Genomic DNA, 25068 nt, shown 5'->3' with positions numbered 1-25068 from the left:
TGGTAAGCCACTCACCTTCTGCTCGCAGTGGTGCTGATTCATGTGCGTACTTGGTCTTTCAATTCCGTAGCAGGCAAGGTTTTGCGGAGCCGTGCTGAGGTGCGTCCGCTCTTCTTGGCCTTCTAGCGGGAGTCCTCGCATCCAGCTATCCAGGTGCCCAAATTCGTTTCGCACAACTAATGTCTATGAGATCAGACAACTCAACGTCGTAGTCCAGTTGCCCGATGCGGCGAAGGGCTTTGTATGGGGCGAAGTACTACCGGAAGATCTCGCTTACTGTGCGACGGCAAGTCGGCGTCGAAACCTAGATATTGCGTCGCGGCGTCGTAGTTGTAACGTTGGGTATTGACGCGTTGTAAGCACAGTTTTCCTGGTCTGTGGCATGCGGTAGCGTGTCTTTAAATATTGTGATAGGCTCCCTGCTATACGCAAGTTGACAAGGGGTTGATATAGTTGTCTTCGGGACGACAGTGCAATATGCGATCATCAGATAGGACAGGATAGCGACCTGGGGTCTGTCTTTGTCGGCGGCGACGTATATGACAAGCATGCCGGCGATTGGCTTGTTAAGACGTTCTTTAAGTTCATTCGTCTGCGGGTAACATGCAGTTGTTCTGCGGTGGTTTATTTGGCTGTAGTTCAATATGGCTTGTATGAGCTTTGCGGTAAATGCTGTCCCTCTTTGATTAGCACTTAACGAGACCCGTGTTGAAGGATAATTCACTCGACGAAAAACTTAGCAACGCTAAGTGTGGTACCGTTGGCGGGGCTCTTGCTTCGGCGTAGCGAGTCATGCGAGTCATTCACCTTTTTCATCGATGAAATTGGGAAGGGGCCAAATACGGCCATTACTACTAGCTGAGAGGTCTTTGTCGAGATTTGTATGGGGTTCAGTGGACCAGGAGGTCTCATCGGAGATATCGTCGGTCTCTAGTGCTCATGAGACATTTTGTCGTGTTAGTCGACGTCTGCAGCTATCCCACTGTATGACTTGAGGCCCGTGCAAATTTCGATTGGTTGACAGCTGCAGTAACCGCACCGAGCGGATATAATTCAGAGGAAGCATTATGCTGGCATGGACAAGAGTGGTATTTTCTGCACCACGACTGACACTCTTGCCATAGCCAATCCTATTAGTGATGAGTTACTACCCTGTATACCCTGTTACTAATCACCTCTATTGCAAATAAGATATTACAATGCAGGGCTGAGCTCTCCAAGGTGAGAAAATATCTTAGAGTTCATACGGCCGAGCGGTTCCCTCCATTGGCAAAGCATCTATTTTCAAAGGACCAACCTCCGTCTAGTTTAAAGAAGCCTGCTGTAATTAGACAAAGTGGTACCTGATGGCGCAAGCTTCTTTTGACCTCCTTCTAGCCGTGTAATTTCAGCGTAAAGCCTTCAGAACGACTTGCACTATTTTAAATGAACTAGTAGCTGACCGGTTGGCACGAAGTTCAACCAAGCATCCTCCTACGTCAGTCGATATCAGGGTCGGATATCTGGGGCCCAATTGCACAGGCATAGTTCTCTCCGCAGGAAGTGGCTTCACTTCAAGTGGATTGCAGAATACATAACAGAAGCATTCTAACAGGCTATCACCCAAGAGGAGTTTTTTCTTGTTATAAAACACCGGGGACTTAAATCTCATTGCGTGCTGTGGATGCGAAGCAAAAACGTGCGCTTGTTTCACTTTTGCGGCATGTTTTGCAAGCCTAAATTGAAGAATAAAATCCGACGGACTCTGGCGGTGCATGGTTATACACAAACACAACACACATACAAGAGAATTAAACCTAGACGTTCCCACCGATGGTGCTCTTGCTACCAACGGCCTGTTTGTGATACGAAGAACAATGCAGCATCAAAAAACGTAGGGATAAAATAATAAGAAGTAAGCAAAAGGTTCAGAAAAAATGCGAAGCAATTCAAAAAGAAAAATGAAATGAAAATAAAACGAAAATAATGACAAATTGCTTCTACCTTTTTGTCACATTGTCCGAACGAAGCAGTATCACCTCTTTGCTGTCGAGCGCCACCAACGGAACACTGACGCATTCCCCTTCTTCCCCCGTAATCATCTTGAATGCCGCGATAATCTGTCTTTTAAAACTGTCTTTTGCGCCTGCCATCACCTTGGTTTCGGTGAACCTTGGTACTGGCCAACTACTACTACTGGCCAAGTACTACTGAATATTAAACATTGAGTTTTACACAGTTCTTGCGTAGTTCTTCGTTTGACACTTGGATTCTACTCGTCAACATCTATTTAACGATATTTGATGTTGTTACGACCTAATGGTCAATCACAGTTAACTAAATTATGGTAAAAGATGAAACCTTGAATAAGTGTAGTGAAGCCATATTGGATATAAGCTATCGAGTAGGGCGCGGATTGATGCGAGATGGGCATGATCAAGTTTTAATTGCTTTTTGCTAATAAAGGTAATTAGTTATGACATGTAATTATATGTAATTATCTACAAGCTATCGAACCATAAATTCATTGATGATCTGGACTAGCGTTGAAGTTTTATAACAACTAACTAATTACAGATAATTATGCAGATCTACAATTTGTTCACTGAAGTTATATTCTACATAAGATGTCCAACTATAGAGTACTTTTTTTATTATACCCGACAAAGATACACAGCTGCTTTGGACACATTGCCATGTCCTGACACACAGGGACAGTCAATGCTATTAATTTTGCTAGTTGGAAAACGAATTTACACAAGGTGATAGCGCACAAGAAGGACACACTTCCGGTAGGCGGAGAGGACACACGCTAGCGTGTGTCCTGGTCGCCTACCTGCAGTGTGCATCTTGCTTGTGCGCTGACACCATGTCTGAACACAGGGAAAGTAGGGCAGCAGAGACCTCAGGTCAAGAAGGTAACGGAAAGATCCAGCGCAACAGCAGCGGCACCAGCACGCGTGCAAGTCACAGCAGCTGCGTCATCCTCGTCGAAGCGATCGCACTTTGTCTTCTTCGGGCGCTACACTGCCTCCCTTCCGAAAGAAGCACATCGTCCACAAGCTAAGTTCAATGGAGAAAAACACCCGCACAAGCACGCATAGCGTCTGCACCTGTTCATTTGCATTTAAGATTGTAGTGGAGAAAAGAAGGAAGGACTCCGCTAGGGACACACGTCAGGCGTCGACAGCGAACGGGTGCCTAAACCCAGACCTTATCGCCAGGTAAAAAATCAACGTCACGTCTCCGGAGCTTGTAGCGAATAGCGGCGGTACAAAGTCTTGACGCTGTATGTGGAGTCGTATCAGTTGTCGAGCCTCCTCCGCGTACTCGCATACTAGTCAAGTATAATAGGAGGCGCCATAAGGCGGCTCGTGTGGCAGCATAGCACCAAGCATTGTAGTGAATTTTCTTCCATGCACCAGCTGAACAGTGGCATACTTGTGGTCTCCTGGACTGCAGTATTATAATTGAACGTAGCATAAGGTAACACTCCCAAACCCGATGGTCTGCTTCCACGTACATCGCGATCATATCGGCCAGTTTCTTGATCAGTTTATCCGTCACGCCACTGCTTTCGACGGTGGCTGGTACTGCTTAGATGCAGGATCTCTTGTAGACGTTGTACCAGAAATGTAGTACTGCAGTCGGTGATTAAAACTGCTGGCATGTCATGCCGCAAGACAACACTCAATGAAACATTTGGCTGCCTCCGCAGCAGTCGCAGACGGAAGTGTGCGGGACTCCTCATAGCTTCTGATGTATACTGTCTCTATGATGATATATTTGCTGCCAAACAGACGTGGCAAGTCGGCCCAGAAAATCCATTGCGATTTTGGGGAACGGAGCGCTCGGTGGTTCAATTCACTGAAGAAGGCCCGCCGGACGTTTGGGTGGTGTCTTCCGCCGTTAGTAGTCGTGGCAAATTCTTGCGTACTGACGCATATACTTAGCGAGGTTCGGCCAATAACTTTTCCCGTATTTGTGAATGTGTTCGGCTGTAACCGAGGTGACCAGATGTAGAGAATAATGTTATAAGGCATTCAAAAAGCAATTCTCTTTAATTACAGTCCTACATTACAGTCCTATGTGTTACAGCCCAATAATTACAGTCCTTATGTGTTTCACAGGGCCTAAGGTATTTGCATTACATTTTTCTTCCGCCCACCAAGAAGTGGTTTTTGCTGCTAAAAATTGACATTTTTACTTAAATACTCTGTTCGTTGTTTCTTCTCTTGAGCTTGTTGGTTATTTCTAAGCGAAAGCATTTTTTATGGTTCCGTTTTTTAAGGAATGTTAGAATATATCCAAACATTTTCACTATGCTTTATTTTTTGTTACACAAGAAAGTAAATTTTTCTTTATCTGCTTGCTTTTTGTGTGCTATAATTGCCTCTAACGAGCCAATTGGAAATAAGCAGTTGTAAATAAGCTCGGTAATTTTGTTGTCCCATTACGACCATTGAAAGAAGTCAGCAATTCAATTTAATTCTGCAAAAAATGCTTGCTTTATTCTCTACCAGTTATCATAAATAAATGCCTTCTGGACGTGAAAACATGCTTCAAAAGGAAAATCACGCCAGTTAGTACAAAGTGTAGGAAACCTGTTATATTTTTTTTCAATAAAATCCGTAATGGTCGAAGAAGAGATGAATCAGTTTGCGTGGAATGACCCTTTATGATCTTGGGGGCATGATTACAGGCCGAACGTCAAAGCCGTCATAATTTACGTTCAGCTGAAATTTAGTTCCTTTTTTAAATCAATAATGTTCGAAATATAGAAACAACAGAAATACTCAGTACGAAGCTGAGTTGGCTTTTCGGTCAGAGAGCCACAGCACCATTACCTAAATTGGCTATTCTTCTTCATCATGAAATAATAAATGTATGTGCATATTAGGCGTAAAATGACCGAAGGGTGCTTTCTTATCGCGCTGGGATAAAGGCAACTTAACACGATTTGAAGGACATTGTTTTGGCGTTCCGTATTGCGCACGACACTGTCCTCGGTTGTGTGCTTTAGAATGGTCGGGTTCTTTAGACAGCGTTAAGCCACAAATGTTGTAAATATGCTCCGTATTCTAACACAGCCATTGTTAAAGCCTAGCAGAAGAGAACAAAAATATATTTGGGAGAAACACATATCTGAAAAAAGAAGCATGTGTGCATCCTTGCACTTAAAATATTAAATAAAGTGCTTTATTTATGGCTCCTTTTCAGCACACTTTGTTATGTCCATAAATCGATCCGCTTATTGTTTACCTTAGACAAGAATGAAAGCGAGAACTTTGTTGAAAAGAAAAAAATCGTTCCTAGTTTTTATCTCTTTTCAAATGGCCTATACACAGGTTTCTTGTACTTTCGCCCTTATTGTTCCCCCGTATATATTATGCCTGATACTTGAGTTTAAAACACGAATATTGCGAACATGTCGCAAAGGTCAAAGGCGACCTATCACAGCTATCGACACTGATATTGTGATGATTATGATCAGTAATTGGCAGTAGAATGCTACCTCTGTAATCCGAAGTGGATGGCTGGAACAGCGAGGCGAAAGCATGGTTGAAAAAAGCAGAGGGGAAGCAAAGTGCACAAAAGTAAACCGTTAATCACAGAGCTCTTTGATGATAGTAAGCACTTACTGGAAAAATCTATGCGCTATGCCTCCGGCGAGGAACTCTTATTTTATTTTATTCCGCCTCTGGCATACTCCGCGACTCTTTGCCGGATTTCAATTTTTTCCACGTCGCCGTTTTACGATTGGACAACTTGACGTCGCAGCTCACTTGCTCGATACGGCGGAAGACTTTACATGGGCCGAAGTGCAGCCCTACAAGCTTTTTGCTTGCTACTGGCCGGCGACTCGGCAGTCGATACCCAGACTATCTGTTGTCTATCGGCTTGAGTAATCGTGTAATCGTAAATTGTAAGTTGTAACGTCTGGCAGCGGTGCATTGCTGGCGTAATGAACGCGTACTGGGGCGAGTTGTTCCCATTTACGTTCAAAGTAGACGGCTTTCCTGGACTGTGACATGCGGTATCGTATCGTCAAGTGCGGTTGTAGGCTCTCTGCCTTGCACAAGTTGACAAGGGTTTGTCTGGATGTCTCCTGGACGACGATCTTGTGGGCGATGACACATGGGACAGGACACAGTCTCAAAGCATGTGTTCGGCGTCAACGTATATGAGAATAATGTTTCTTAAGACGTTCTGTGTGTTCGTTCGTTTGCGGATTATATGCAGTTGTCCTCTGGTGGTTAATTTGGCTGTAGTTCAAGATTGCCAACGTGGTCAGAGCCCTAAATGTGGTTCCTCTATCTGATGAGCACTTCAAGAGCACCGAGTCGAAGGATAATTCGCTCGACGAAGAACTTACCAACTTTTCGTGCAGTACCTTTATTGGGGCTTTTTTGCTTTAGCATAGAGAGTCATGTAATGGTGGTCGCGATGTTGCACTTCTTGCTCGTCGATGAATTTGGAAAAGGAGTGTCAGGAAGAAGAAGTGTCCCTGCTGAGGTGGCTGCTCATCGCTTGAGTGAAAACCTTACCTTGCACTGATGTTGCACTTCTTGCTCGTCGATGAATTTGGGAAAGGAGTGTCAGGAAGAAGAAGTGTCCCTGCTGAGGTGGCTGCTCATCGCTTGAGTGAAAACATTACCTTTCGCGTAAATACGATCCTTACATCAAGAGAATTGACTTCTCAGAGTCCGAGGAGGTTCCGACCGCTCATGTATCATCTGGTAGTGTGGCATTCATCACATAATTCCTGCAGCTGAACTGCGCTCTGGGACTAGGCCTAGTGCCGTCCCTGGCACGCTGGCGGAGGTACCTTCGTCGGCGCCGCCTGTCTCGACGGCATTACCGACCGCACAATTGACATCCGAGCCTGGGTCCCAACTCCTGGTTCCTGCTCCTGGCCCATCGGCTGCAGCACATATCCTGCCGTCTCAAAATGCGCATCAGCCCGTGAGTGATCTGTCCCGAGGGCGGAGGTCGGGAATGGCTAACCAGCTTCCACTTGGTGATGGAGTTTCCACCAATGCGAGTGAGCAGCCGAGCACGCCAATGGACGTGTCTTCAGCGCTACCATCTGGACGGGCGGCGCAGCGCGGTGCTCAGAAGCGTCCTTCAGAAGACATTGCACCGGGATCATCTACCGCAAACAACAGTTCACAAGGCAAGCGTTCCTGTACAACAACTGATCACCCGGTATTTTCAACACCCGGATCACCATGCTATAAAGTGACCATTAAGGCTCTGACAACCAAGTGTCTTACTGAGATACCAAACAGAGTTATTCAGGCGAATCTGGACGCATGTCTTGGAACCAAGGGTTTCCGTGGTTTCACGGCCAGGAAGAAGTCGAATACAATTGCTGTGTGGCTCCCGAGTTTGGCTGCTGTTCAGTGTCTTCAAACACTTAAGTGTATTTCAGTAACAAGCGAAGTCTCGGTTCCAGTCCAGGTTCATCTTGTTGATGGTTCCGATCTACAACGCTGCATTGTCTACAACGTAGACGTTGACGAGGACCAGGCTACACTTCAGCGTGAGCTCTACTGCCCTACTCATCGTGTGATTCAAGCTCGTCGCATGGGAAAGGGGTGCTCTTGCATCGTCACCTTGCAAGGTCCCTTGACTCCCCCAGCTCGCCTATACTATTATGGCTGCATTCTTCGCCCTCGACCATATAAACCAAGTGTCGTCTACTGTTATACCTGTTTCCGACCTGGACATATGCATAGGTCCTGTCCTTTTACAACACCAGATGACGCTATGCCAGAAGAAACAGTATCTTACCGATGCGGACTTTGCAAAGCTAATGACCATGACATCACCTCTCCAACTTGCCCAACAAAGCAGAAAGCAACTCAAAAGGTGCGTCGTGGAATACAAAGGCAATGGTCTCCACATGTTACTTCACCACCGATTCAGACATTCAACAGATTCGAGGCTCTCCAGTTGGACGACGATGAATGGCCACAGCTATCTGAGACAGAGCCACCGGCAATCTGTGCACCACATGCTTACAGCGTTAATGTGAATGCACAACGTCGTCACAAACAGAGTACAAACGTGAAGGACATGCCGGAACCTCCGCAGGACGATGTGACAGCAGTTGACGACCAAATTGAAAGGCTTTTAGCGGAGGTCTATAAGCTCCGCAAACATCGTGAACTGCTTGCTCGTCGTAGGAGAGCGACGGAATCTCAGACCGCGAATATCAAAGCTGCCTCGACAACGATTATGTCCCATACTCCCATGCCGTTCACTGACTCCCAAAAGTCTTCTGCTGCCCTGCCTGATAACTCTTCGAAATCGTTACTGAGGTTTATGGTCACTCAGTTATCTAACCTGACATCTGTGCTTTTGCGACATCTGGACTCATAATCAAGATGGCGACTACAAGATATCGCGGTGTGCTTCAGTGGAACTGTAGAGGGCTCTCCACAAAGGTTGGAGAGCTCAAATCCCGTCTTCGCATGAACAAGCTTCATGTATGGGCCATGCTACTGCAGGAGACCAACGCGTTGCCACCCATTCCTGGTTTCAGTGGATACGTGTCTCCTTCCATGGACGATCGACGTGTTCACACGGATACTCCTCCGGGAAAGGTGGCTGTATATGTTGACACACGGTTTCCTCAGGTACGCCTTGCTCTGGAAAATTGGTGTACTTCATATCAGGAGGTTGTTGCAGTGGCAGTCAAATTTGGTAAGGCAACTGTTGTAGTTGTGTCAGTCTATGTAAGACCTGGTGGTGGCTCTCCCTCCCGCATAAACCTGGGATGGTTACTGAATGTTAGGCAACAATACCCGGGATGTCCAGTTTTAGTTGGTGGTGACTTAAATGCGCCTCACCCGGACTGGGGATACCCCACCTTAAGTCCTCGCGGCAGGCGAGTGCGAGACGCCTTTACGGATGCGCTGTTTATTCTCCTGAACCATCCAGATACACCAACAAGGACTGTGCTTCATACTAGGAGTGGAACATACGCTCCAGATCTTACGTGGTGGTCAGGAAACGGCACCCCCTCGTGGCACTTAGAGCCGGACTCCTGGGGCAGTGACCATCATCCTATTGTCATCGGTCTCTATCCATCACAGGCCCGACGATTACGCCGCAAGTGTACAGTTGTTCATTGGGACAATTTCCGCGCCATTCTTCAAAATCACTCTGTGGAGTCGGCACCATCGCTTCTAGACCGCATAAAAAGAGCACTAAATGAGGCTACAACCATTACCTGGGTGGAGGTTGGTCGACCAACACCGGATGTGCCTCTGCTCAACTTGTGGGCTGCTCGTCGACAAGCGGAATTGACTGCAACCAGAGACCCAACTTCTGCGCATGCACGTACAAGACTAAATTACATTACTGCTAAGGCTAGAAGGTATGAGCGTGATCTCTCACGGAGACAATGGTACCTGTGGTGCGAGCAGTTCTCCACACAGTCATCGAATGCTCATCTTTGGCGAACTTTCCATGCCATGGAGCATGGTAGTCGCCGTCCTGATGCAGCGGCCACAGCATGCTTTGCAGCAAACTTGTCTCCGAATGATTTCGCAAGACAAGCAGCACGCAAGTTTTTCCCCAAGCACGACGTGTTGCCTGCACCAGTTACAAGAACTTACTTGTGGGGCATGCCAGCCCATGTCGACAAGCTGCCATCTGCTGCCGACACCGAGGGAATCGCGAGCCCATTCTCCATGCCCGAATTGCTTGCAGCTATAAATGAGGCCAACCGAAAGACAGCGCCCGGTCCGGACTCCATTACGTACGAGCTTTACAAGAACCTCAGTGGTGATGCACTTCCTCAACTCCTTGACACCATTAACAAGGTATGGCTAGACGGCGATGTACCAGACAGCTGGAAATCGGCTATTGTGATCCCTATTCCAAAGCCGGGGAAAGCACCAACAGACCTAAGCAACTTTAGACCTATTTCTTTAACGGCAACAATTTGCAAGATTGCTGAGAAAATGCTCGCCACACGAATCTCGTGGTGGCTTGAACATCACGGTTTCTACCACCCGGCCCAGATAGGCTTTCGACCATCTATAGGCACAGAAGACGGATTGGATGTCTTGGCGTCCTCCGTATTATCATCAACACGCAGCCACAATGTACGCACCGTCCTCGCCATGGATGTAGAGAAGGCTTACGATAATATCAGTCACGCTGCCATTCTGGATTCAATTGACATGCTTCATTTACCTCTTAGAGTACGCAATTTTGTAAAATCTTTTCTTGAAAGTAGACAATTTGCAATACGCCTCAATAACGAGGCCATAGGATCATTGTCCCTCTTCGCGGCGTACCCCAGGGATCGGTGTTGTCACCAACATTATTTAATATTGCCTTTATCTCACTTGCATGGCGGTTACATGAAATTTCTGATGTTAAATTCTTAATATACGCTGATGACATCACGGTGTGGAGCACACACAACGACCTACTGACTCAATCATCGGCCCTGCAATCAGCTTTAGATATTACGTGCACATATGCATCTTCCATTGGCCTTGAACTTTCCGCCAGTAAAACTACGTTCATATCAGTCGCCAACCGCTGGGGCCGCCGTAAACCATCGGCAACTCCTATTCGTCTACATCTATCCGGAACCCCACTTCAAGAAAATCCAACAGTAAAAATATTGGGCTTAACAATTCATGAGTCAGGAACTCGAACTACATGGCTGTCTGGGGCCAAAAAACAGGCGTTACAGACACTGGGTTTGATTAGACGCATTGCTCCAAAAATGGGCGGCGCTCGCTCAGATGTTGCGAGACAGTTGGTGCGGGCAGTTGTGCAACCGCGCCTTGTTTATCAAGCCCAATTTCAGCATTTAACAAGGGCACAATGGGATCGACTTGAGGCTATAAATCGAGAGGCAATGAGGGTCATCACCTGCCTCCCTCGCATTACACCAATCGTGGCACTCCAAGAAAACGCACAACTAAACACAATAGATGAACTGGTGCAGCAACGACGTGATGCACGCAAGCTTAAGGCCACACTCGCTCACGCAACGTGTGCTCTGAAGGCTTATGCTTCGAAAGATTCACTACTACCACCGCCACTGCCAGTTCTTCCATCTTAGCGTTTTGTACAGCTGAGCGATAATAAGCCGACTGATTTACGCCGACCAAGAACACAGGAAACGGCGTCGTCACTTCGCGACCGAATTATGGAACGAGACGCCCGCTTGCCACATGGTTCCATTATAATTTACGTCGACGCAAGCATCAAAGCCTGTGAAGTGATAACAGCAGTTTACTGTCCTAGCAAATCTTCATTGAACAAGACGTCAACATTTCAATTACCGGAACCTCCCTCTTCTTTTTGTGCGGAACTGCTTGCAGTGCAAGAGGCGCTTCGCTCTGTGACCGCCATCCCATGCTTCCCACGGCCTGTATTATCATACGTACAGATGCCCTCCAGGTGACAAAGCTGCTTAGAAGAGTTAGTAGTAGACCGGAAATCTGCCAGAACATACACAGTCTAGCGGCTTGCATACCAAATCCAATTCGTATTGAATGGACCCCGCGTGACCTTTTAAGTGCTCAAAAGCCAAGTGGATGCTGCAACCCGCCTATCAAACTCGACATCGACATCGCCAAACCTCATAAAATTAGACAATGCCACCCTGCTTTTAACAAGAAAGGAGCACCTCCGGCGTCGTACACATGCTCTTATACCTCCGTGTACGGTAAGCCTCCCCCGCGGTCTAACCCGTGCAGAGGAGGTGGCGCTTCGGAGGATTAGAGTTGGGGTGGCCCTAACACCAGCAGTGATCTGAAAGTGGCCACAATTTCGGTATTTATATCCACACCCTGGGTGCCCCATCTGCAAGTCTAAAAATATAGAAGCAGACATCCATCACCTACTGTGGGATTGCCCAGCGTTGAAGCCAACGCGGATCCGGCACCTGGTGGCAGCTGGCCTCTCCCCCCATAATCCGGAGTCATATGCTGTTTGGACACTGGGACCGCATCATCGTTCACTCCTCGATTTCATTGCATCAGCCAACCTTTTTTCATTTATTTGACCACACCCCTCATCCATCATGACATTCCTCTTATGCCCTGAGGCAATAAACTTCGCAAAAAAAAAAATTGGGAAAGGGCTAAGGATGTCCACCCTTAGGTCTTAGTCGGTGGTTGTACGGGGTTCAGTTGCCAGGAGGTCTCAATGAAGGTGTCATGGACCGCTGGCACTCATGGTGCGTATTGACGCCTTAGACGACGTCGGCCGCTAACAGTAGCCGATAATAATTTCGGAGTGGACGCAGCTTGGGAGCATACCGGAGATACCTTGCTTGCTTGCGTCACCCTGAAACGCTTCCAGAATTTCATTTCTGAGGTTTTTGGGCAGAGAAAAATGGGCAATCTTGTTGGTTGCAAAGGCTACGCGAGGATTTCGTTCCTTAAAGCTATTGACAACAAATGATGCTTGAGTTCGGCATGAGGGTAAGCGATCTTGCCTTTCAAATAATCGACGCGATTTCACAACTCAGGGTTTTAGTGCTGCTGCTCTACGACACTGCTGACGCTAACAGGGCCATGAAAAGCGTCATCATCGTTATTTTGCGGCACGTCAGTGAGGCTCGTTATAAGGAATCTGTGTCTAAATGCAAGTTGAATCGAGCAAGGTGGCCAGAGGGAGCTTTAAAATTGGCGAGCCAGCAGAGAGAATGGTAATTACTGTCAACCTTCGATGGGCTCCTGTACAGGATGTGGCGAAGTTTCAGCTTAGCGAAATGATGGCAAGGCATCCCTTCTCGGTCATGCAATAGTTCTCTTTGGCTTTCGCTGGTGATAAGCAGCGAAGCAATCTAGGTGGTAGGCGAATATGTTTACTTAGGAAAGGCAGTAACCGCAGATCCAGAGTGAAATACCTATGTAAATACCAATGGAATGTAGCGTTTTAACAAGTATTCGAAGATTACGACTAGCAGCTTACCGGTATCGCCTAAGAGGAAAGTATACTACCAGTTGCACCCTAACTCAAGTGAACTTGCGTCGTGCCTCCAGCGAAATCTAAACACATTGCATCTTTAATTCTTTTCAAATGCATCTTCCTTGTAGAAACGGGCAAGTTAAGAGTACCAGTAATATCCATATTATCGTCCTTGGTGAAGCCATATATACAATAACAGATGCACTCTTGAAATTTTTTTAAGGTTAACACCTTCGCAACAGGAAAATTGAGGAAGGATCGTTACGGCAATGAGGTCACATTGCGAGACTTCCTTTTGAGTGCCACCATAGAAAATTAGCTAAGAAGCAGCGGGTAGGATTGTTATCAGTTTATATGCACTGCGAAATATTGAGAAGTGGCGCCATTGCACAGCCTGCGTTGCATTGCTGTTTCTACAGTTCGTGCAGCCGATAGTTCAGCCTACAAAGCACATAAGTAGTCTGGATGCGTGGACATATAGATTTAATTTCTAAATGAGCCAAGCACTTCGCATACCTGCTACAGCTCCGCAGCCGGGGCAGCACACTGCTCTTGGTTGGTTGGTTGGTTGGTTCACAAGAAGGGAAAGGCGCAGTATCTGTCACACTTGCTCTGTGGACACCTTAACCCGCCGTAAGAGAAGGGAGGAAGGTGGGAGTGAAAGTGGAAAGAGAGAAAGCGGAGCCGTAGTGGAGGCCTACGGCGTAATTTTGACCACCTGGGGATCTTTAACGTGCGCTGACATCGCACAGCACACGGAAAGCCACTTATATATACATAATTGGTTCACAGGAAGGGAAAGGCGCAGTAACTGTCACACTTGCTCTGTGGACACCCGAACCGCGCCGTAAGGGAAGGGAGGAGGGTGGGAATGAAAGTTGAAAGAGAGAAAGAGGAGCCGTATTGGAGGGCTGCGCAGTAATTTCGACCACCTGGGAATCTTTAACGTGCACTGACATCGCACAGCACACGGACGCCATTTCGTTTCGCCTCCATCGAAACGCAGCCGCCGCGGTCGGGTTCGAACCCGGGAACTCCGGCACAGTAGTCGGGCGACTTACCACTGCACCACCCCTGCGGGGCGCACGGACGCCACTTCGTTTCGCCTCCATCGAGACGCAGCCGCCGAGGTCGGGTTCGAACCCGGGAACTCCGGCACAGTAGTCGGGCGTCTTACCACTGCGCCACCCCGGCGGGGCTACACTGCTCTTGCTGCGCGCGCGTTTCGCCAATCACATGACCACAGAAATAAGTTCAACAGATACTACGCCTTTTCTTCTCCATGAATTTCTGTGAACACCAACACTGCAATGAACCAGTCCCACGCTGATAATGATAATTGCTTCACAGGAAAGGGAAGGCGCAGTATCTGTCACATTTGTTCGGTGGACACCTGACCTTCGGAGTGAGGGAAAGGATGAAGGTGAATATCAAAGTGAAAAGCGAGAAAGAGGATCCGTAGCGAAGGGCTATGAAGTAATTTCGACCACCTGGGAATCTTTAGCCGGAGCTGAGGAGGAGGAGGAGAAAACATTTATTCATAAAGATAATGGTTGGTTGGTTGGTTTGTGGGGTTTAACGTCCCAAAGCAACTCAGGCTATGAGAGACGCCGTAGTGGAGGACTCCGGAAATTTCGACCACCTAGGGTTCTTTAACGTGCACTGACATCGCACAGCACACGGGCGCCTTGCTTTTCGCCTCCATCGAAAAGCTGCCGCCGAGGCCGGGATTTGATCCCGCGTCCTTGGGAACAGTAGTCGAGCGCCGTAACCACTGCGCCACCCCGGCGGGGTCATAAAGATAATGATGATTCGCGAAGGGAGCTGCGTGTGGTTCTGGTGTCTAGCGGACTTTTAGCGCTCCAGACGTTGGGGGTCTTCGCCCCGGCAGGAGGGAGGTGCGTATGGTTGTGTTATTGTTGGTGTTGTTGTGGCTGTGGGTAGAAGGAAAAGAAAATGCACGGGCCTGCTACTGGCTCTGTAGTTGAGCGTCCTCCGCTACCTTGTGCAGACAGAAGATATATATATATATATATATATATATATATATATATATCAGATTTATTAAATAGAGTAGAAATAAAAGGAAGAGGGAAAGAAAGACGCGCGCCACCACAACAGCCGTCGTCCACCACCGAAGGGGTGGCGGGTGCAATGATGGCCTACAACAGATAAAAATTCGGTGGCAGGCTAGCCCCTGCCGCAAGCGACGGTGACCTACCTTTCCCAGCTCCATGAGGTGGAGATGCGTGGCATACCCTACTCCGGGACACCATTGGCTGCGGCCGCTTCCCGAGCTCTCTGGACTAGGGTACGCTGGGCTCCAAGCTGGAACAGTGGGGGCCTGTGGACTACGGAGTAATTTCGACCATAGGCAGACGGGGCTGGTGCAGGTGGGTCACCGCTGCTTGCAGCGAGGGCTGGCCTGGCACCGAATTTTTATCTGTTGTAGGCCGTCATTGCACACGCCACCGCTGGTGGTGGACGACGGCTGTTGTTGCGGCGCGCGTCTTTCTTTCCCTCTTGCTTTTCTTTCTTCTCTATATTCTCTTCTGTCTGCGCCAGGCAGCGGAGGTGGCTCAGCTACAGAGCCAGTAGCAGGCCCGTGCATTTTCTTTTCCTTCTTCCTACAGCCACAACAACAACAACAGTAATTTCGACCACATGGGGATCCTTAACATGCGCTGACACCGCCCAGCACATGAACGCCTCTTCGTATCGCCTCCATCGAAACGCAGGCGCTGGTGGTCGGGAGCTAACCCGGGTGCTTATTAGCAAACCATATCCCGTAGGAGCACTCGAGCAGACGATGCTCTGGCGCGTGATTCCTCTGAGCAGCGCCACCAAGCGACAAATAGTGGATATATTGTCTAAACAAATAAGAACATATTTGAAGCCCACCGTTCCCGTCGTTTTGGTGGCTCAATGGATTAACACCACGCATCTCTTCACTGATGCCACTTAAACATGCGTTCGACTCCTGTGTTTTATTGTTTTTTCTGAATATTTTTTTTTTCAATTGTCTTCACTGTAATTATATTCTGCCTTCAGTGAGCGTAGGTTACCTTTAGGTTGCGTTTATAGACACCTTTAAGTAACAATCGGTATGACAACAGTTACACTAAGCAATTACCTTTCCCACAATCATTTCATGCCTCAGTGAGTGTATGTTACCTTTAGGTTGCGTTCACTGACATCTTTCAGCAACAATCGCCCTTTACAGTGAGTGTATGTTACCTTTAGGTTGCGTTCACAGAGATCTTTCAGCAACAATCGCCGTTTAACTCGCTGAAAGCGTCGTCTGTTCCAGTGCGCCTATGGGATATGGTATGGCAATACGCAACCCGGGTACTTCGGCACAGTAGTCTGGAATCTTATGGACTGTACTACCACGGCGGGGCACCCACGCTGATTTGTGTTGGTTTCGTAGAAAAGGAAAGGCACAGTATCTCTTATATTATTGCGAAAGCAATACTACTTGCACTTTCAGCTTTTGCTGTGGCGCGGCGGTTCCACCAGTGACATTAGTTGACCTCTGTGTGATGTCATGTGTGACATGACGCTGAAGATAGACAGTAAAACTGCTCTCTGGAATATCGGAAAAGGCAGGGTCTCGCAAGAAGCCGCCCGAATTCTAAAAGCTGCAACTAAAATCGATCGCAAAATCACCCTAATTTGGGTCCCAGCACACACGTCCGTCCCTGGCAACGAGGCGGCCCTTGATTTAGCCCGAGATCTCTACTTCCGGGCAAACGCGGAGCCGCCCGACTGCCAGGCGATGGACGAACGTTTGCAAACCTATAAAGAAATAATCAGACAGCTGAGCGAAAAAACGATAAATGTAAAGCCTGCGAAGCGAGCGGGACCCTCGACCATATACTTTGGGAATGCCCTAAGTCTCCGGGCGCTCAGACTCAGTTTAGTCGTTCAGTCGTGCCCGACTCTTCGTGACCCTATGGACCATGTCACGCCACGCTTTCCGGTCTCTCACTATCTTCCTAACATCACATAACTTCATCTGCAGTGCCTCGAGGATGCCATCTAACCAACGCGTTCGCTGCCTACCCCTTCTCCGGCGACCCTCAACCTTTCCCAACATCAAATCTTTCTCCAGCGACTCCTCTCCTCATCAGATGACCAAAGTAGCTGAGCTTTAACTTTAAAATTTGACCCTCCAATGAGCAGTCAGGGTTTATGGTCGACAATATCGACTGAACAAAATCTTCGACAGGTGTGCGGCGGCAACGATCAACTGGATGCAAGGGCCGTTACGGCTGCCCTTGATCGGGCAAAGCAACCAAAATCTGTTATTAGGGAGTTTTAGAATAGGGGGACCCTATCGGTTAGGGGGATAGGGTAATAGCGGGGCGCGAGTGCGCATGCGCAGAACCCAAGCGGGCCTTGGGATTTTGGGTCAGAGGACGACGGCGACCCTATCTCGGCGAAATAGCGTGGACCCTATCGCCGGATAGGGTCGGGGAACATGGCGGCGTCCGGCCAAGCAGCGGCCGCTCGCCTCGGCACACATTCGTCGTTACCGCTGCATGGTGTCACGCGTTCACGGCAAACGAAAGACTAACGAAGCTTGTGCTATGTCTCATGATGCCCGCACCACCAAATATAAGCGATAAAATGCCCCATATTTCCTGATTGCTTCCGGATTTACCGAGCCGCTAGGCTTAGCGAGTTCGCCTCGTTTGGTTGCCATGGGGACCAGGCGTCGGAAAGCGCGGAAGGTTCAAATGAAGTTTCCCGGCTCAGCCTGGATTGGTAAAGATTGGCCGATTTCGTCTTGCTTGAAGAAAAGAGTTTATATAACTGGTATTTTTAAGATAGCTTTGTACAATGACAGCAGTTTCTTTTTAATAAAATAGCATCGGTTGGCTTTTATATATTTCTATGCTTTCACGATTTACCGTCTCGGCGCTGCAATCGACAAACGCAAGCCCCGCTCCGCTGCGTCGGTAAAACCCTATTCTAAAACTCGCCGGCCGACTCGAACGTTGCGCCACGGCACGCTATCTTCTTGGGTGCCCCAATCCTTGGGTTCCCCTATTCTAAAACTCCCTAGGGTCGCCGTCGTCCGCTGACCCAAAAACCCAAGGCCCGCTTGGGTTCTGCGCATGCGCACTCGCGCCCCGCTATTACCCTATCCCCCTAACCGATAGGGTCCCCCTATTCTAAAACTCCCTATTAACTTGGCAATGTATCCACCAATATCTCCGGGCGCTAGGGACAACATTAAAAGTAGAGAAGCCTGGGAAACCCTGCTGCGAAGCGACGCCCCCGCTGACCAGCAGAAAGCCGTCCGCCTGGCGACTGAGGCCGCGAATAACCACAATGTATATCATGGCCGGGCTAAAGGGGAGAGAGGCGCGCGCTCTTTATTCGCCTGTCTCCCCTTTAGCCCGGCCATGTGTATATTCGCCAGTCCTTAGTCGCGGAGATTCCAGCCCCCGTTCCTCAGGCCTGCGTGCCAGGAGCGGGGAGTAGGGGGCCGCCTAAATCGGTGGAAATTAAAGTTTTAATCATCATCATCATCAAGGGCGACCAACTCGCGCCGTCGCAAGTCGCGGCGGTGCCACCACCGGCGCTTAACTCCTGCGCTCTCCACTAGGAATGCAACAGGTGTTGTGACGTCACGTACAGAGAAGGGTGACCGACTGGCGCCGTCGCAAGCATTCCTTCATTCATTCATAAACCTTTATTCATGAGGATGACCTGAGGCCTAGATGGGAAGGGGGTGGGTTAGGTGAGGTTGAGGGCGCCAGACTCCGACATGAAGTCTAGCAGGGCACTAAGCTTGCGCTTGGCGTTGGTATTGGGGGCTGTCCAGTCTTCGTAACTCTGAAAGCCGCGGCGGTGCGCCTAACTCCTGCGCTCTCCGCCAGGAGTGCAACAGGTATTGTGACGTCACACTGAAGAGAAGGGCGACCGACTCGCGCCGTCGCAAGCATCGGCCCAGTGCGCTTCCATCGAGCGGCCGTGCCTCGGCGGTGCCTCCACCAGCGCCTAACCCCTCCGCTCTCCGCTAGGAACGCGATTGTGGCGTTACGCTGGAGAGATTAGGCTCGACTCGCGTCGCTAGAAAGCAGTAGCTGTGCCAACCACCAGCGGCTTAACATCGCTTCGCGGCGATGCCGCCTACCACTAGGGAAGCTCGTCGTAATGCGCGTAAAAGAGAGCGGCGAGCTACAGAGGAAGAGCGTGAAACAAGACTCGCTAAGCGACGTGCCCTGTCTGCGGCTCGGCGAGAACGTGCGAGCTCTTCAGTGGATGATGGGACTGATTCGCGTCGACAGTGAGGATGGAGCCAGCTTCAATCTTAGCAGTGACGAACGTTGGAACATGACTAAACGGCTTCGCCGAGCCCATGAAACCCATGAAGAACGACAGGAGCGGCTTCAGAAGGAACGTCCATCGGGGATTAAGGATAACGAACGAAAGTGAAAAAGACGAGCGAGGGCGTAGCCATTGGTATTGCTTTCGCAATTTCCCGGCTTAACCAAGTTGAGCCACAGCCATTTTTTAAGGCAAAAGCCTTTCTTGCCTCGAGGCGAAAATCTCGCGTGAGTGCGTAGGTGGAATTCAGTTACTGGGAACTGCTGATGACGAACTCATTGCTGCAACCACAGCGACTCACGATCATCAGTGCCACTAACAGGCTGGCCCTCCAACGGCTGGCACACCACTTGTAAGGGAGGCACCGTTCAGCGGGCCCCTCCCTTAGGTCACGAGGGGTGCGCTGCCATTCACCTACATTTTTTTTTTCGAAGAGTTTGCCACAAGGCATACGTTGAGAAAGGGGGAATGGGATGTAGGAGATAGAAAGTTAAAAGAAGGAGTGCCGTCCAATTGTGCTTATGTATTCGAAAAGGTTGGCAGTGTAGCGATTGTCCATTGTCCATTTCTCATAATCACTATCGCGATTCCACCGCAGGCCCACCTTCATGATTATCCGTTGCCTAATGTGCGTCGTTGATGGACAAGTCCACAACAAGTGACGCACATCGCAGACGTCAGGTGCAGTGTCACAGTGAGGGCACTTGTCAGTCACTGGTAGATCTTTTTCCCGCCATCGATGTCGAACAGTTGGGGTCAGAGCCGCCCCTGCCCGGATCCGGCGCACTGTTACCTCCTCCTGCCGAGTAGGACTACGGGGGAGAGGGTGCGAACACGGAGGAATGAGAGCACGTGTTCGCTGGCGCAGAACTTGTGAATCGGAAACGTGGGACAGGAACGGGTCTGAGGGAAGAGGGGAAAGTGGTGGATCGCCTGATGTGTTTATATGCGTCATAGCACCTGCTTGTATATTATGTAGATCGCGAGCATGGCCGCGAATCCAGTGTATGCGAATAGGACATGGGTACTTTGAACATAGCAAATGTATGGACTGTGTTATTTAGAATGTGCGTCGAACAGCCTTAAGCTGTTTAAGGGCAGTGAGAGAGTCTGTGTAAAGATGAACTGCATTGAATGTAGGAACTGGTGGAAGGGAATGTATGGCATTGTAAATTGCTTCAAGTTCCAGTGCCAGAGGAATGCACTTATCCGCGGTATATGTCACGTGAGTGTTGAGATGCGGATGAGAGGGACTATACACAGAAGTAACTCCTCGCTCTGCAGTATGTGATGCATCGATGCATCCTTCAGACAGATGTGCGGATGATACCGACGGGGAAGCAGTGGGGCGATTGTCCGTGAGCTGGCAGTACGACCATGGAGGTAGTGTCTTTAAATGATGTAGTTGTAAAGACTGTTTGCGAGCTCTGTTTGCCATCCGCTGATCAACGAGTTCAGTGAGCGTATTTAGCTGGGCATACTCCTGAAGTACTGGTATGGGTGTTAGGCGGGGAAGATATGTTAGTGTACGCATAGCCTCAAAATTTATGGCCTCAAGGGAGTTCCACTGTCTGCGGGTGAGACGTTGAAACTGTGCCTGTTATATTATACGTGGCTGGAGGTCAGAGTGAACAAGCTAGCGGGGCGTGTGAGCACGCGCGCCGCCAGAGCGCATAGCTATGCGACGAATGAGACCTAAAGTACCGTTAGCGGTCTCACGGATGGCTGTCAGCCACGCGGTGCCAGTCCCAGAGGATTGAAGAAGACCAAGAATGCGAACGGTTTGTACCTGAGGAATTGGGGTATTATCTATCATAAAATATATAGTGGGAGCTTTCCGTAAGCCAGCTTTATTTCCAATTCGAATGAAACAGGATTTTGTATGCGAAAGTTAACCCCAAAGGAGGGAGGCGAAATGTCAATACATCCAGCGCATGCTGGAGGGCCGCCTGATGAACAAACGTATCTGGGTGACAGCACCATAAGGTTATATCATCGGCATACACAAGCACGCGTATAGAAGGGATGGCCTCTAGGGCTCGAACAAGTGGGATGAAGGCCCCATTAAATAATGTAGGGGCGAGAACGGAGCCCTGGGGCACTCTGTTTGAGGGGAAGTGACCAAAGGGCTTTCCATGGACACTCATACTGAATGTTCTATTTGTTAGAAAGGCGTGAATGGCGAGGAGAAACCTGTGAGGAAGACCAAGAGTTTGTAGGGAGGCAGGAATGGCTGAGTGAAGGATGTTATCATATGCCTTTGTTATATATGTAGCGATCACAGTTCTAACAAGATGACTGTGCGGAGAGTGGTGAAGCACGTCAGCAGCCAAAGTAGCAAGACCGTCCTCCGTTTCTATTTGCGGGCGGAAGCCAATTTGGGATTCTGGATAACAATCATGGGATTCCAACCACCACGATAAGCGAGTGGCGAGAATGTTTTCGTAAAGCTTGCAGATTGTTGGCGTCAGGGAAATTGGACGAAGGGCCGAGAGAGATACTGGAGGATGACCTGACTTCGGTATTGGAACAATATTATAATGCTTCCACTCATCCGGCATGACACCAGAATTCCACACGTCATTGAATGCATCAAGCAGAGCCTGCAAAGCAGTCCCTTCTAAGTTGCGGAATAAGGAGTTAGGTATGCCGTCGTGCCCGGGAGCAGAGTTAGATTTGAGGCGTTCAATGGAGGCCAGCAGCTCTGCCGTGGTTAGGTCAGAAGTAATCGCATCGGGGGGTTCGGTAACCGGTAAGCAAGGTGGCGAAGTTGAGGTGGAATCATAGTGGGGAAAAAACTGTCTGGCCGCCTGTTTTGCAAATGTGTCCTCATCTACATTCATAGCAAGGCGAATGCTCTCTGTGTAATCAGAAACTTGAGAAGAGCGCTCCATGGCGTGAAACACTCTCCAAAGTTGTCGATTACTCTGCTTGGAGGACAGGCGCTCACACCATGAAGCCCAACGTTGCCTTCCTTTTTTTTAATGGCTCATTTTAATGGCTCATAAAGTTTACACTCCCGTCCTCGCGTGCACGCGATCTATGCGCGAGGTTCTGCGAAATGTGTTCTTGCCTATCGTTGTTTCTAACTGCAACCCCTCACTTGAATACGCGTCAAGAAATGCCCCATGACATGAGCGATGGCGCACATTCCAAACGCCGGAGTGTTCGGTTTGGTTTGGTTTTGGGGTTCCAAACTTCCAAAAGCGACTCAGGCTCTGAGAGAAGTCGTAGTGGAGGACTCCGGCAGGTTCGACCACCTTGGGTTCTTTAACATGCACTGACATCGCACAGCACACGGACGCCTTGCTTTTCGATGGCATCGGAAAGCAGCCGTGTATGTGAGATGCTGCGCCTTTCCTTTCCTATGAACGAATTATTAACGGTTGGGTTGTTGTGTGGACTGGAAGTGGTGAAGGGTGGCTGTTCGTGGCCCTACGAGGCTGGGACTGGTAGTTCAATGCCGCTTGCGGCGTTGATTGAATTTTCATCTCTTGTAGGACGTCATAGCTGCTGCCACCGCTTCGGTGGTGGACGACGGCTGTCGCGGCGTGCGCCTTTCTCTCTCTCTTCTTTTTCTTCTCTACTTTCTATCTTCTGTCCACAGGAGGCAGCGGAGGTGGCTCAGCTACAGAGCCGTCCATTTTCTTTTCCTTCTGCCTACAGCCACAACAAGGTGGCTCAGCTACAGAGCTAGTAGCACGCCCGTGCATTTTCTTGTCCTTCGTCCTACAGCCACAAAAACGGTGGTGGTAACAACGTTTATTGCCACAAAATGAAAGGAATTATTTCGGGCTGGGGCGAGTCTAGGGTAGCCTCCAGTCGGGGGCGACCTCTTCAGCTCGCGTGACGAGGGCCAGTTGAGTAGTTTTTCTTGGGCTGGCCAACAGCTTGTCCAATTCCTCCGCTGAAGGAGCTGGCAAGTGTGTCTTTGGAGGGGGATTCCTGGCGCATTCCCACAGTATATGGTTTTGAGGGGGTAACCGCAGTGCCGGCATGCAGGGTTGAATTCTCCGTTCGTAATTAACGATAATTGGTAGGGGCTAAAAATGGCGTTTGTTTGTAGGCTTCTGAATGTCGCGTCTTGCGCTCGGTCCAAACCGGGGTGAGGGGCGGGGTACGTGCATTTTAGCTCGCGATAAAAGTTTGTTATCTCCGCTTATCTGCGCGGCGCCTCAACAGGCGCGTCCATTCCCGATATCTCTCCCGTCTCCCGGTTGGTTAAGCCTCGGGCTAGATGGTCGACCCCTTCGTTTCCGGAGTTACCCGCGTGAGCCGGAACCCATACGAGATTGATGATAGAATTGAGAGATCGGTTGCGCACAATTTCCGCCGCGAGTGCGCTTAGAAAATTTTTAGGGAAATTTCGAAGGGCGCTCTTTCAGTCGTTTAGAATAGTTTTGGTGCGGGGATCCGCAAAGGCCAGTGCGATAGTATACTTCCTCTGCCTCGCATATGGAGCTAGCATGAAATGTCATGGCGTTAATGAAGGTTGACTTTGGAGTGGTCATACATGCCACGTATGATCCGTTTTTGATGTGTTGAGCTGCATCCACGTACACTCCTTGTGGATTGGCTTCGTACTGTTTTTCAAGGGTCGGTGCCCTTGTCTTACTTCAGCCATCATGTCTGCCTGGTAGCATGTTTTTGGCTAATGGTTTACCAACTAGTCTACTAGTCAAGCCAGAATTACGCGTCCCGCAAGGCTGCGTGACAAGCGGGTCAATTCTGCTGTATTATAGAATTCAATTAGTTCAGGTAGCGTGTTAAAAATTCCCAACTGCAAGTCGATCTGAGTTAGCGTATACTGGCAAGCCAACGGCCGCTTTGTATGCTGTTCTAATTTTGCTATTATGTGCATCTTCGTCCCTACGACGCAGATGATAGTACGGACAAGCGTACATGATTCTGCTTATCATGAAGGCTTGAATGATCCTGCACAGGTCGGCTTCTCTCATACCCCTGCTACATGTGGCAATGCGCCCAACCAGCCCAGCTATCTGGTGCGCCGTGACGCGTAGCCGGCGTATAGCTTGTCTGTTCTGCGTATTATTCTGAATCAACATTCCGAGATCGTGGTTGTTGTTGTTGTTGCAACTGTCGGAAGAAGGAAAAAAATGCACGGGCCTGCTACTGGCTGTATGGCTGAGCCCCCTCCACTACCTTGTGCGGAGAGAAGAGAAAATGGAGAAGAACGCAAGAAGAGGTAGAGAGAAAGACGCACGTCGCAATGAAAATCGTCAACCACCGAAGTGGTGGCAGATGCAATGATGGCCCACAACAGGTACAACCTCCGGTGGAAGGCTCGTCCCCGCCGTAATTAAGCGGCGGAGACCTACGAGTCCCAGACCCGTAGGACTAGGAGCAGCCAGCCCGTCCCAATTCCTGGAGAGACAGCCAAATGGGTTAGGATAGGATAGGATACATTTTATTTCTCTACTTTAGAGGTATTGCTGACAGAGTTCAAGGTAACATCTCGCAACCCTAGTGCTCCCTCTGAGATGGAGCCACATGGGTTGTGATATGTTTCCTAGAACTACCTTGAGGGTCAAAGACAGATACTGGGCATTTTCTTTCCTGGAAACGAATGCACAATATAAAATGAAAATTGCGAAAACAGGATCTTGACCTGTTTAGGTGTTCTGTTCAGTTCAGTTCAGTGCAGTCGTGTCCGACTCTGCGTCACCCTATGGACCATATCACGCCACGCTGTCCGGTCTCTCACTATCTTCCTAACATCACATAACTTCATCTGCAGCGCCTCGAGGATGCCATCTAAACATCGCATTC

The sequence above is a fragment of the Amblyomma maculatum genome, chromosome 5 (assembly GCF_055883805.1).
Source record: "Amblyomma maculatum isolate TAMU_Amacu chromosome 5, ASM5588380v1, whole genome shotgun sequence".
Lineage (NCBI taxonomy): Eukaryota > Metazoa > Arthropoda > Arachnida > Ixodida > Ixodidae > Amblyomma > Amblyomma maculatum.
The sequence above is the reverse complement of the archived record's forward strand: the minus strand, read 5'-3'. Positions refer to the sequence as shown.